A 15,702-nucleotide genomic window follows, 5' to 3' on the forward strand; every position below is an offset into this window, starting at 1 on the left:
GGCATGACTGTGAACTCATAATGTCCATAACGAGTACGGAACGCTGTCTTGGGAATGTCTTCTTCATGTACACGAAGCTGATGATATCCAGATCGTAGATCAATCTTTGAAAAGTAAGATGCGCCTTGTAATTGATCGAAGAGATCATCAATGCGAGGTAGGGGATATCGATTTTTGATGGTAAGCTTGTTAAGCTCACGATAATCGATACACATCCTAAAAGATCCATCCTTCTTCTTTACAAAGAGAACGGGAGCACCCCAGGGTGAAAAGCTAGGACGGATAAAACCTTTTTCGAAGAGTTCCTGCAGCTGTTTAGACAATTCTTGCATCTCGGATGGTGCAAGACGATATGGAGCTCTGGCAATGGGATTTGCACCAGGTACGAGATCAATACGGAACTCGACTTGGCGTGCTGGAGGTAGACCAGGTAAGTCTTCAGGGAATACTTCGGAATAATCCCGAACGACAGGAATATCTGAAATAGACTTACCCTTGCCTTTATCTGTTGTAACATGTGCTAAGAAAGCCACATAGTGCTTTCGCAGATACTCCCGTGCTTTAAAACAAGACATAAGTTTGAGACCACCGGCAGGCTTCTCACCACGAACCTGTAGGATCTCGCCTGTAGACAGCGGCACACGAACAATCTTCTCAGAACAAACTATCTCTGCGCGATGTTTAGATAACCAATCCATTCCCACAATAACGTCGAAGCTTCCAAGTTTCATTGGCGTGAGGTCAATAGGAAAAATATGGTCGTTAAGGTTTAACTGGCAGTTACGTAGAACGGAATTAAGAACAATGGGTTCACCACTGGCAACCTCTACTGTCAAAGGTTTACCTAGTTTCGTTCTAGACACGCGAAGCATTGTCTCAAAAGACAATGACACAAAGCTCTTGTCGGCACCCGAATCAAAAAGAACAGATGCTGGCTGATTATTAATAAAGAACGTACCGTTCACCACCTCGTTGTCTGCTTGTGCTTCTTGTGCATTCATGTTGAAGACTCGTCCTCGAGCCGGTGCCGGATTCTGGTTTGCATTCTGGTTCTGGTTGACTAGTCTTGGACACCGATTTCTGTAGTGGGTCAGATCCCCACAGTTATAACAAGCACCTGGTGGGTAGTTTGGTCGTGCAACCTGACCCTGTTGTTGAGCGACTTGTGGAGCAGGGTTCTGAACTGCGTGATTTTGAGCAAATCGACAAACATTTGCAAGATGACCTGACTTCCCACAGTTAGTACAGAAACGACACTGATATTGTGGCTGGTGGTGACTGTTGCATCGATTGCACAAAGGTGCACTTCCTGAATATGGTTTCTTTGCTGGAGGCTGGTTGGGAGCTGCCTGGTTAGCTTGGGCAGTGACAGCATAGTTTTGGGAAGCCTTACGCTTCCTTGACCACTTTGATGAACCAGAATCTTTTCCATTCTTGTTCTGGCCTTTCTTACTATCCTCCTTGTCAGCCGACTGCTTCTTGCCCTTGTCACCCTTCCTGTGCAATTTATTCTTTCGAATTTGCGACTCAGTCAACGTCGCTGATAACTCGATCGCCTGACGAAGTGTGGTAGGGTTGCTACCAGTAAGGATGTCTTGTACTGAGTCAGGTAGGCCGTCGATGTACCTTTCAATGGCCTTATCAAGTGGGGTAACCATAGTCGGGCAAAGAAGACTCAGCTCCTCAAACCTATCTGTATAAGCCCTGTGCTCGCCACTATCTTGCTTCAACACATCAAATTCTTTCTCCAACGCTCGTTGCTCATGACGAGGACAAAACTCCCTCATCATAAGAGCTCTCAGTTCAGCCCATGTTTGAGCTAGAGCAACTTCTGCACCTTGATCTCTCATAACCCCATTCCACCATGTAAGAGCCCTCTTCTGAAACACGCTTGAAGAAAACTCGACTTTGCGATTATCCGGACACTGCACATGACGGAAAGTGTTCTCGATGCTCTCGAACCACTGAAGAAGCCCAGTTGCTCCCTCAGAACCACTAAACTTGAGTGGCTTAGCCTGGTTAAAATCCTTGTATTTGCATGTACCATTGTTGTTGTTGGCCTGGTTCCATTGAGCAAAGAGATTCGGAAATTGAGCAGCCATCTGCTGCGCAATAATCTCTGCCAGCTCGGCAGTAGCTATCTGGTTGTCGCGTCGAGGAGGCATTCTAGAAGAGAAAAACATGAAATGAAACGAGTGAGATGATTGGATGAAGAGAATGAGATGAAGCAAAAGCAATCAAAAGCAAAGATGGCGGTTATGCATCGCAAAGCAAATAAGCGACGTGAAATGTCTAGTCAAAGTAAGTGGGTCAGAATTAGTGTATCGCGAAGACATGCTCGCCTATAAGTGAACACTCACCCCAAGAGTTCCCAGGTAAGAGTGACTGGTCCGATTATGTGGATTTGTACGAACACTCTAGCCTTAGACAGAAAACTCAGGGTACAGGCATTCACCCTTCCAGTTCGCACGTGTTCACACTATTAACCCAAGACTTTGACAGGATTTTTGAAATCCAAAGAGGTTCAAAACCATATAACAGAGGGTTCAAAACCTTATAACAGAGGGTTCAAAACCTAGTAATCAATCATCCTAGAACAGATGATTAATTTTCAAAGCGGATTCGGAACCGAAGTTCCCGTTGTGGTTATCACCTAAGGATAGGTGATGTGCATGTTTTAAACTCTAAACACAAGATAACTTGTGTTAGGGTCCTAGAAAGTTATAGTCTAGGTCAAAGCATTACTAATAACCTAATTCCCTATAACCAATGGCTCTGATACCAACTCTTCTGTCACACCCCGGCCGCGTGTAACATGCAACCGCGGCGGAAACGCCGGGGAGTGTTGTGGACAGAATTAAATTGTTTCATGACCATGGCATACAAGTTGTATTTTATTTATAAACAAAGGTGTTACATTGTCTTGGAAAGAGAGTACGGATATTCAAAACATAATTAAGCTAGTTCAAACTTCATTTTTAGGCTCTAAGGCACAGGTCCGCCCTAGAATCATGATCATCGTCCTATGGAATAGCTCCTGAAAACACATGTGAAAGTAGGTACGTCAGCATAAAAATGCCTGTGAGATACATAGGTTTTGTGAAAATGGGGTTCATGACTTGAGTTTTAAAGAATGTTTAATAACAGTCAGTCATGAACCTTGTAATTTGTTTTGCTTTGTAAATCATTTGAAAAACGATAACATCAAACGATATGTATAGATAAGTGCAAGGTTAAACGAATAACCAAGTAAAATGAGTTGAATAAGATAAGTTGTTTGTGAAAATAATGTCTTGTGAAGAAAATGTTATTTATGTAAAATGTAATGTGTCTAAACTGAAATGACTTAGATAACGCCACGATATGTAATATTATACAAACATTTATATATAGGAAGTACCAGCGGCGTATCCACCATGTTTGTATCATATTACATACGCCACGTTACTTAAATCATTTACCCAAACCAATCCACCATGTAAATTGTTCATGTGTAAACCAAATGTCAAGTGTTATTGTAATCCATGTCAAGTGTTTATGCTCAAGTGTAAACCACCAAATGTATATGTTAATGTCGACGTGTTTATGTTCAATGTAAATCATGTAATGTGTAATCCCAAAATGTATCATGTATGGTAAGCGAAATGTATCAACTTAAACCATATGCACAAAACAAGTCGTTGAAGTAAAACGTGGTTTAAATCAGCGTTATGTTCTGCGGGAAATGCATGCTCTATTGATATTAACATTTATGTGGTATTGTAAACTATGCATACATCCAAGCCTTGAGACTGCGGCGATAAACCCTTAAACAAATTAAAGGTTTATCTAAGTTATGTATATCGAATTCGGTCATTCCTTCCAGTCCTATCAAACCCAGGACTTCAGGAATGGGAGTTGTCAATTCCTATGGTACCACTACCTACTAACGAACGGCGTAGCTAATGTTAATGAATGTATTGTCCCATGTTAAACAAACCAAATGTCATAACAAAATGAAGGCATGTGCCCATATGCTGAGTAAACATATGCAGCAGAAATGTTCATGTAAATCAATGTGTCCATATGCTGAGTAAACATATGCAACAGAAATGTTCATGTAAATCAATGTGTCCATATGCTGAGTAAACATATGCAACAGAAATGTTTATGTAAATCAATGTGTCCATATGCTGAGTAAACATATGCAACAGAAATGTTCATGTAAATCAATGTGTCCATATGCTGAGTAAACATATGCAACAGAAATGTTTATGTAAATCAATGTGTCCATATGCTGAGTAAACATATGCAACAGAAATGTTCATGTAAATCAATGTGTCCATATGCTGAGTAAACATATGCAACAGAAATGTTTATGTAAATCAATGTGTCCATATGCTGAGTAAACATATGCAACAGAAATGTTCATGTAAATCAATGTGTCCATATGCTGAGTAAACATATGCAACAGAAATGTTTATGTAAATCAATGTGTCCATATGCTGAGTAAACATATGCAACAGAAATGTTCATGTAAATCAATGTGTCCATATGCTGAGTAAACATATGCAACAGAAAATGTAATGTAAATCAATGTACTAAGTACGCACACAATGGGCATACATAGCATAAAATGTAGTGAAATCATGTACTATAATGTACTAATGAGCATAGCAGATATACGATGTGAAAACATGGAAAGCATGAAAGTAACAGATAGGCACATGTGTCTCACCCCAAAACAGTTTAGAAAACAGTAAAAGAGGGGTTCAATGTACTCACCTGAGATTGCTTTGAGTTCCTTGTATAATAACCAGATAATGCTAAAGATCACGGAATATCAACGGCACCTAATAGGTAGCTTATGTTAATATACCGGACCAAATCGGAAGATCGGATAGTACGCGGGTTCGTAAACCAAACGAGTATGGAGACTCGTGTAATATGGTTCAACAAAGCCTACATACTAAAATGAAACTTAACCTAAGTGCTTACGGTCCAGCACGACCCGTTTAGGTAGCTTATGCCACCTTACGCGTCGTTCGCGTAGAACGCGTTCGGAACGCCTAACATTGCGACCACAGGTATAACCTCGGAAGGTTATAGCTATGGTCACCTAATATGTTTGGTCGGATCCTAAAGATCGACCAAATGGGTCGGGTTCGGAAGTATAAGCGATGGTTTAGATCGCTTACCTTACGACCCTATATAAGCACTATACTAAACGTGACGAGCTAAGCATGTTAGAACATGCTTAACTTAGTTTAGAAAACAGGTTTGGCATCAAAACAAACGGCTTTGATGCCCACGAGTAGTTTAGTTACAAAACACGCAAGAATGCGCATTTTGGCCGAAACTACGACTCGTCACTAAGCCTAGATAACGGGGTAATCAGTAGGTATGGTCACTACGGACCATGACCATCGTGATTACGCTCACGTTATGAAGTTCCATGAACTTCGCATCGAACATAAGCTGGTCAATGCAGAAAGTCAACTAAACGTTGACTTTCGGACTCGAAAAGCGAATAAAAGAGCGAAAGAAGACTTACGGAGGGTCCCCGAGTGCAAATCAAGACCAAACAGCTCAGGTATGAAACAATGGTTTCAACTTAGAGCTTTAGGATCTGATTTTGTGATTTTTACACTAAAGGGGGGGGGGGTATTTATAGGAAAAGTGGAACCGTTAGGATCGTTTTATCGAATATCGTGCCTTGATCTCGTGCGTACATGTGTCCAGTGGATAAGTTCAGTGAACTTGACCCTTGGCCCTTCATTTGGGTGAAAAGGCATCGCCCTTTGATCGAACGAAAGGCCAGATTCTGCATTAAATGCAAAATCTTTCTGTCAGACATCCCCACGCGGCCCGCCTCACATTTGGGCAAAACTCACGCGGGCCGCCTGGCCCTCTCTGATCTGCACCACTTGCAGAATTTACACATTTGGTCCCTGTTGCGTGTTTAAGCCATTTCCAGCCCTTCTAAGACCTGTAAAGCCATCTTTAAGGCCCTAAAATGATGCCTAAACATTGTGGACATGAAACATGCCCAAAAATATGTCGGATGTCGGTTCGTTTGGCCGTACGATCGCGATGTTCGCTTAATTACGACGGAATGCGCATAAGCGTGAAAGACGATCCAAATGACGCGACGAATGGATTTTTCTCATGCCAAACACTAAGGCATAATATAAGGATGCTTACATAAATTTTTGGATGTCCGGATGTATTCAGAACGTAAGTTATGCGCAAAAGTGCAAACTTATGAACTTTTTGACACTTTTAGTCCCTGAATGACCCAAAAGTTTATTTTAGCATACCAAACCTCTCAAAGCCTATTTCTAAGCTATGTAAAGGATATTTATGGTATGTTTAACTTATGGACATGTTCCGGAATGTTCGTTACAGTTCAAATTGGCATACTTTCGCAGTTTGTCAAGTTTAGTCCCTGTAAGCGAATTAACTTGTTTTTGCTATACCAAAGCCTTCAAAACTTATTTCTAAGTTATGTAAAGGTTATTTAAGGTATGTTGAGTATATGTTGATGTTCCGGAGTACTTGTCGCATTAAACTGAGTACGTTTACGCACCAGTTTGCGTATAATGCTCCAGAAAGCGATGTAGAGTTTGAAATTGAACGAAAGTCAAAACATGAAAAATGTAAAACATAATCAAACAATCATTGGGATAAAATAACATTGTTTTATTGATAATAGAACTGTTCATGATGATTACAAGCACAAATGTTACAGCTTAAAAAACATTTTTCTCACTTTTTTGATTTGATTAGACGTTGAGGATAAACCGCTATTAAAAGCTCTTGTGTCCTTGGACGACCTCGGTATCTTACCAACACTATACTACGTCCACGATGGGTGCACTTGCCCATATGTGTGTTTAGTGTTAGTAAATATCGTGTTTTATAAATTTAAAACTTGGCTAAAAGTGTAAAAAGGGCTTAAATATACATCAAAAATATAACACACTTCACGCACATCAGTTAGATACTTAGAATAAGTGTAGAAGCTGAAAGAAGTAATACATTAGTCAAATGGCACTATTTGAGTTTTGCTGTAAAATAATGATTCGATAGGTAAAAATTTGGTTTTCATAGATCACCACATTATATCCACCATAAATACAGTTGTGGTGGGAGATTTTAGGATAAGAAATGTGGTGAAGGAATGCAAGAAGCAATAGAAGTGATTTTAGGCTCGAAAGTGCTTAAATACCGTAACGGGTCAAAACAATCCTTGAAGTATAAACGGGTTTAAGATCATACCTAAACTTGTGAATTAAACCTAATATGATAGATAACATTGAAATTATAAGGTTCATGTGAAATCGGGATCAAACAATCATGTTGTTTGATAAAATCACGAACGAGTCAAAATTCGGTAAAAAGGGGTAATAAGCCGAAGACTTGAAAGTCTTAAATTTTTTTTAATCCGGATGTTGGATTTTAACTCCACATGATGGGGGTTCAAATTACAATCACATGGGAAGAAACGGTGGGTCAAACGGATAAGCGTATTGAAAGATACGAAAGTTTTCGTGTCAAATAACGGCAAAAATGGAAAGGTGGAATGCAGGGGCCACCGTAACTTACGGTGCCACCGTAAGTTACGGTGGAGCTAAAACTTTACGGTAGAACACCCCTGATTTACGGTGGGGGGAATTTGACATTCAGGGGCCACCGTAACGTACGGTGACCACCGTAAGTTACGGTGGAGGCCAGAATTCAATTGTTTGTTTGTGGATCAAGATAACAATGTTGCATTTTTCCTAATTTCCTTATCACATTGGTTATTTAATTATCAAAACTGACTTTTAAGTTGGTTTTGATCACAGGTGAATGTCGTTAGTCCCGGATGAAGATCAAGCATCGAGCAAGAACTAAACACACGTTAAATGAAGCTTCCGCAATGTTGTTTCGTCGTTATTCTATAACGGCGAATTAAAATCACATTATGTTGGATCACTTTAAATTGTAAAAGTTTTTAGCAAGCCCGTATTTTCAGTATAATTGTAACTATAATTACATGGTTTTGAGATTTAATTATACGATAAACGTTAGATAATAACAAGGGTGTTACAAGTTGGTATCAGAGCTCATGGTTAAAGAGTAAAGTGTGTTCGGTTCGAGGCTTGATCGCAAATCTGGTAAGTACATGTATGTTAATAGCTTAGCATGCTAAAGTGTTGTAAACAACACATAGGGCTATCGTGTGATACACGTTACCCCAATTAAAATGATTAATATGGTTGACAAAAATACGCGCGTTGACGCGTATAGTAGAAAAAGCCTTGTATTATAATACGGGTGATTGTTGAAGTTGATATTATTAACTCTTGTAAATGTTTCAGTTGAAGGACAGTCGCATCTAAAGATAGCTGGAGTCTAACAAATTGCGGACTTGACGGAGGCTCGGTCCAAAGTACGACAAGTAGAACATGCTCACCAAGGACCTAAAACGCGTAACGATCGCGAACAAGGCTAATGGCAAGAGAAGCCTGTCAGGGCAAGCATTACCAGGTGCACACTTTAAATTTAATTGCACAAATTGTAATATGCAACAAATACGTAGAGATTGAAAGTTGCTTATGTAGATTGAAAACTTGGAAAAACCCGAATAGAAAACCTATCCGGGATATTGTTTCCAAGAGAAACAAATAGAGGCATTACTTACATGGGGTGTAATGTGAAAATTTTAAAAAAGGTCATGTATACCAGGTGTTGATCGCTTACTCTGGCCAAGTAAGTGGTGAGTACGTGGTACCATGAACTTTTTATGATGGACACGCTTACACCCGATGTAGTAAGGACGGGGTGAGTGGGACAAATTAAAAAGTACCCAAATGAATCAGATAAGCAAAATATTTGATCATAATGTAAACGCACAGCCGAGTGACGGAAGCGTATTATATTAGTATAATGAGCCCGAGAGAAGGAACAAGGAAACATGTAAAATGATGTAGACATGTATTGGGAGGGGGTGTACTTACACTCGAACCCGAAGAATATAAACATGTAAACAAGGAAACATGTAAAATGATGTAGACATGTATTGGGAGGGGGTGTACTTACACTCGAACCCGAAGAATATAAACATGTAAACAAGGAAACATGTAAAATGATGTAGACATGTATTGGGAGGGGGTGTACTTACACTCGAACCCGAAGAATATAAACATGTAGACATGGAAACATGTAAAATGATGTAGACATATATTGGGAGGGGGTGTACTTACACTCGAACCCGAAGAATATAAACATGTAGAATGATCAAGATATGCACTGGGAGGGGGTGTACTTACACTCGAACCCGGAAAATGCGAATATGTCTCTAAATGGGTCGTTTTTGTAAAACGCCAAACTCGAGGACAAAATCGGAATATAAAGATTAAGCAAGATCTTAATGCATACCGGGAGGGTTGCAATAATAACGACTTTGGTAAAACACCCAGTTGATGGGTAGGAATTAAACACATGCGTTGACCGAGAAACGGGAACTCGGATGGAAAGTTAAAGGACTCGGGTTTTAGAGTCATAACTAAAAGATGACAAGATAATGTAAACAGAGTTGTGAATAAATTATGTTCAACCATTTTATAGTTGAACGGTCGAACATAATATCATGCCGGACGGCATGAGTAAACACAAGCGGGACAATAGTAACATTAAAAGCAAAAGAATAATGAGCCCAGTAATGGGACATAATCAAATACGGATGTATGTAAACTGGATAATGGTGAGCATAAGATAAACTGACGCATAAATGACGTGAGAAGTCATAAAGTCGGAAAATGTGTCCGAAAAGAAACGAATGTAGCCTTGGACTACGGTCAAGGTCAAAGATAATATCAAGACGAAAATAAATGATGTTAAACAAAAACATGGTGCCTTGACACCAAACATGAAATTTTAAGAATGTCATGAGCAAGGAATGATCTACAGGATCAATATAACCTTTGGGGTTATAAACAATGGAAAGGTCTATGAGGATAAAACGACCCACGGGTCATGATTAGAAAGAAATAAATTACAAGGACTTCGCCCTAAAAAGATGAAAGTCCAATCAAAATAGCCCATAAGGCTAAGTGATAAAACCTACGGGTTAATTAGACAAAGCAAGAGGATCAGTTGAGAATCCTCGCACAGAATAAAGACTGTAAAAGAATAAATTTTGGACTGTCAATATCCCGATATGGATAATTGACAAGGAATAAAGAGAAGACGCTAAACTAAAACTTTGGTTTTGGCAAGAAATAACGTTTTTACAAATATCAACTCTGAGAGACGTATAAATAGTAAACATGAAAGATATAAGTCTTGACACTGGCAGGTGCAAGACGATGTATTCGAAAAGTGATAATTCTGAAAATAGAAAGTTGATGTAAAATTTGGTATGACGTGGCATGATCACGGTCAAGAAGTGTAATGTGAAGTATAATCACATTCGAGCCGAGTGGCGAATATTGAGCCGAGTGATGAATATTGCTAAGTTAATTAAACTAGTGGAAATAACGAGATTACGTTATTTCAAGTTGCATTATGTTGTATAAGATATGTAGATGATTAGTAACCAAAAAGATATTATCATACTTTTCTGGTAATACTAACAATTGGTTAGAATATGAGCAATGCTTAATTGATTATCGAGAGCAAATGCATGGAGTTAAACTCGATAAATTATGTAAGAAAAGGTTTCGAGGACGAAACCTCTTTAGGGGGGGAGGTGTAGACTTGTAACACCCCAAAAACGGGTTTGGTAATCAAACCCCGTTAATACTAAAAGACGGGTAAAATACCGTTAGTGGTAAAAATTAACCCGGTAAATATTAGGACTCAAATAAATAAACCTAATATTAATTAAAAAGGGGAGTAAATACTTTGAGAAAACAAAGTATTTAAAAAGGCCAAATTAACGGGACTTAAAACATAACGGGTTATAACTTCCCGAACCTGTTAAAGTAACTAGGATAACTAACCTAGTTAGTAGCATGAGATTAAGTAACTAATGATGAGATATAGCTTCATTTGATCAAAATAAAACATGAGGGACTAAAATAGACAAGTGGGAAACTTGTTTTATTAAAACAAAAAAAAATACACACACACACATGGTGTGCGTGTTCTGATCGACCAGAAGGTTCTCCAAGAACCAAAAACCCTAGTTTCACAAAATCAACCAAATTGAAGGCCAAATCGGGCTTGAATCAAAGGCATGAATACATACAAATGATCACCAAGTCAAGGGGATCAAGAGGTATGTAAAATTGTGTTGTTACATGAAGTTGTAAAAATTGAATGAACATCACTATATGCGATTTTGGTGTAAATCGTAGAAATTAGAACTGAATTAGTGATGTATACATGTTTAGTAACAAAACCCTAAGTGAAATCATGCATAACATGATAGGAATTGAATGATTGAATGAATTCTCACACTAGGCTAAGTGGGTATTAGTCATAAGATGGATTTGATGATATGATTATGATTAGAATCATCATGCATGTTAAGTAATCATGAAATACTTAAACAATTTGCAAGTTTGAGTATTTGATTATAAGTGATAGTGGTTGAATTTTGATGTTAATCTTGGTAAAAATGACTAGTTATGAACTAGTTAGCAAATGTGTAGAATTATGCCCATTAGGTGTTTGTTAAAATGCCTAAATGAGAAGTAAAGTGCTGAAATTCAAGTGAAACGCGTAATTGGCAAGCTTGACTAATTACATGAGATATGGGATAAAACGGGTTCTAATCATAATGTTGATTTGCCTTAATCGTGCATAATATATGAATAACGATAGTTAACTTTGAGAAAGTTAAACTAACCAATAATGAAGTCGAATGGTAGATTCGACATAAAAATTTGTAAGATGCAATAGTCGTAGCTAATAATGACTAAACTAACCGTCTTACGAATTATGATGATAGTTTGACTCTTGACAAGCTAGATGAAGGCTTGGGAGGAAGCGGGTCAAATGGAGCAAGTACGAAAAGAAAACGTTGCTTGGATGCAAGGTAAGTATGGCTTACACTAGTCATATATTTTAGAATGTTCTTTTGTCGTATGAATTACGAATAAGACAAATGGAAATTTAAGACATGGTGTTCCGGCATGTAGTTATACGGAACAAGATAACCAATAAGGGTGAAATTATAATTGACAATAATTGTTGGTTTTGAAAGATACGTATTTCGTAAGCCTTAATAGGCCAAAAAGTATTAAGAGGCGATTTATAATTAAAACGACCGTACGGCGAACACCGGAGCGAGTCGTGTAGACGGTAGACGAGATGGCAATAAGCTTCATCTCGCCAATATAATCGGTCATTAAGACCAAACGGATCAAAAAGTGAAAATTATCACTTTTTGACAATATCGACTAATGCTTTGTTGAGTTGTATAATTACAGAAATAATTATCGAGTGGATATTTACATCGCTATTACTTAGCGGCTATTGAGGCAAGGTATTAAATGGGTCAATATAATGATCCGAGCCAGGTACGCATAATAGGATAACTCTCATTTAAACGTAAGGTTTAATGAGAGTTAATCGAAGTCTAAAATAGATTTTTGGTTACTTAAATAGGTAAACCGAATGTTAAAAACGATGGTCATTACGTTTGAAAGGCCTATTGACCTTTCAAATAAAATCATAGTTGAAAAGGGGGCTTATGGGTCAAATATGTTACAGTAATCTCTTATCGTTAATGAAGGGCCAAGATGGACCAAAACGCCCTTATAAGTTAAACTTAGCAAACAACCCTTAAAGGTTGCTTGGAAACGAGTTTTATGATTAGTTAGATACTTAGAATAAGTATAGAAGCTGAAAGAAGTAATACATTAGTCAAATGGCACTATTTGAGTTTTGCCGTAAAATAATGATTCGATAGGTAAAAATTTGGTTTTCATAGATCACCACATTATATCCACCATAAATACAGTTGTGGTGGGAGATTTTAGGATAAGAAATGTGGTGAAGGAATGCTAGAAGCAATAGAAGTGATTTTAGGCTCGAAAGTGCTTAAATACCGTAACGGGTCAAAACAATCCTTGAAGTATAAACGGGTTTAAGATCATACCTAAACTTGTGAATTAAACCTAATATGATAGATAACATTGAAATTGTAAGGTTCATGTGAAATCGGGATCAAACAATCATGTTGTTTGATAAAATCACGAACGGGTCAAAATTCGGTAAAAAGGGGTAATAAGCCGAAGACTTGAAAGTCTTAAATTTTTTTAATCCGGATATTGGATTTTAACTCCACATGATGGGGGTTCAAATTACAATCACATGGGAAGAAACGGTTGTGACAACCCTCACTAAACCAGGTATCCGTACGATTTAATTAACTATTAATTGTTGCTTAATTTCTGTGCTTAACTGAAAATACTGATGAACTGCTACTTGACTGTTGATACTTGTACATATCTGCATCATACTTTGATTTCCGTCACTACATTATTTACTTACTGAACTCTAGTGACAAACATGATGCACAAAAGCACAGTAGCATTTGAACGGATAACCTATTGAACATGCTGATAAAGTCAGCATCAGGCAGACACTGCCTCTAAGGGCCTGTATGCGCCAGAAATATTTTACTACACCCATAGTGTGTGTAGGGATACGAGGGTTGTAGAACTGCGTCTCTAGGAATAAGATATAATGATTGGATGTGCCTAAAACGTACTCTAAGCACAAAACACAGCACTTTTATCAACATACTAGCTTCTAGCTAACTAATAAAGTGCCAAAATATGAGGAAATATTCCTGACACTTTGCAGAATAAATTGTGTCGCTAAAAATATTATTTACAACGCTTAAAAGGTACTTAAGCACTTTAACGGATTACTATCCAACCGAACAACCGGACTATACCCGGAACATAAAAATATTGCCAGAAATATTATTAGCCTTTTTCTGAGCCAGTTAGGGTCCCTGATTACCCTAACACCCGCAATTAAAGCGCAACACTTAACTAACGGAGTTAACCTCTAAAGTTAACCTACTTAACGTAACTAAGTCCTAACTACACAATTGAAATCGAACCATAGGACCCCCCCCCCCTTGGGCCGGTTCTATCCTCATGTAACCAAGAGAGTACAATTTTGATTATTAAATTGATTTATGTTGGATATCAAGGTGACATAGGAACCAATGGATCAAGAACATGATTTTGTCTATAAATACCTTCACATAACACATGAGATTACACACACTTAATCACCCAACACACTCTTTCTCTCTTGTTCTCCCCTCTCTCGGCCGAAACCCCCACCACCTACACACCCATTGTTCGATCTTGATCTCTCCATTCCTACATCATACAAGCTTCACGGGTCACGTATTAGGAAGCTTGGAGCAAACGGAAGCGGAAGGACCTCGTTACTTAGCTTTTATCCACCACCTTTTCGCCTAGATTCTTCCCTAGCCCCGAGCTAGAGGTATAATGTTTAAAACTCACTCTCGATCATATCTAAAGTGGTTAATATGATTTATAACGGTTAAAATGCGGAAACCCATCTTTTGAATCTTTAAAGTTCACTAAAACTTGAATTTTGTTGGATAAAAGATCATAACTTGTGTAAAAGTTGTAGTGTTTGAATATGTTGATTATTTAGGCCCGATCTACGATGTGGTGGCTCTGATCATCGTTTAACCCGACTTTGTTAAGATCATAGATCTTGACATAAGCTTGTTTCTATCGGTACAAGGGTTAAAGGGTGAAACTCTACCACATCAAAAGACATGAACTTGTGTAAAAGTATTTTGACTTGTAAAATAGTATTTAAAACTAGCGGATCTACGCATGTACAAGTGGTATATTCGTAGAACCAAGTGTCGAGAAATCATGTTTTATAAAAGTCGGATGACACACTAACAAATATGATTTTTACAAACTACAAGTGTATAAACACTTGTGAAACGAAAGATCCGACAAAGTAACAATTTTTATAAAAGATGACGGGAAGTTGTAGAGAATGATTTATTCTAAAAACGGGGTTTTTACAAGATTAAACTATTTTACACATAAATCCACCAAATATAAAGAGATCTACACTATAGTTTTCGGAAAAACTACAAGTTCATGTAATAATGCGATTTACATACTAGTCGGCAAGTTTGGTGTGTTGAAACTAGTTTGATGTGTCGGAAATTGATTGGTTGATTTAAAGAAGTGTTGAAATGATTTTGTAAAAGAAAATGATACGCTTGAAAGCGTGGCCACCTCCAGTTACAGGGGAAACTCTGGCGAAATTTTTCTAAAAATATAACACTTAGAATTATTTACAAGTGTTAGACTATTTTTGAGATGTTTTCAAAATATATTTCGCCATGACGTTATTTATTAAATAATCGGAGGTGGGATTTTCACAAAAACTAAACGTGATAAATATTTATTCGATAAATATATTTTTCACCACACTGTTTATGATTATTTTGTGAAAATATATAAATATCATTTTTAGAGTAAAAATAATATTTACAAACGTTGACGAACCCAAAATAATACAAACGCTAACACGACGAACATATAAGTTACACCGGTAATTATTATTACCACTTAATCGTTAAAACGTAACTTACGCTTTATACGGAAATATTCATAAACGCGTATTTTGTCAACGTATTATTTTGGAAAGTATTAAGTGAAGAGAAAATATAATATTTTTGAGAAAAATATTTATATTTTGGAATGA

The 15,702-nt window shown here is 37.7% G+C and overlaps 1 long non-coding RNA gene across 1 annotated transcript; it reads left to right on the forward strand.

Moving 5' to 3' along the window:
* Nucleotides 1-11,218: 11,218 nt before the first annotated feature.
* LOC110935832 lies at nt 11,219-12,010 on the forward strand. Its single transcript, XR_002589463.1, has 2 exons — nt 11,219-11,248; nt 11,924-12,010. It is a non-coding gene; the product is annotated as an uncharacterized LOC110935832 (long non-coding RNA).
* Nucleotides 12,011-15,702: the final 3,692 nt, after the last annotated feature.

This window comes from Helianthus annuus, chromosome 1 (assembly GCF_002127325.2).
Source record: "Helianthus annuus cultivar XRQ/B chromosome 1, HanXRQr2.0-SUNRISE, whole genome shotgun sequence".
Classification (NCBI taxonomy): Eukaryota; Viridiplantae; Streptophyta; class Magnoliopsida; order Asterales; family Asteraceae; genus Helianthus; species Helianthus annuus.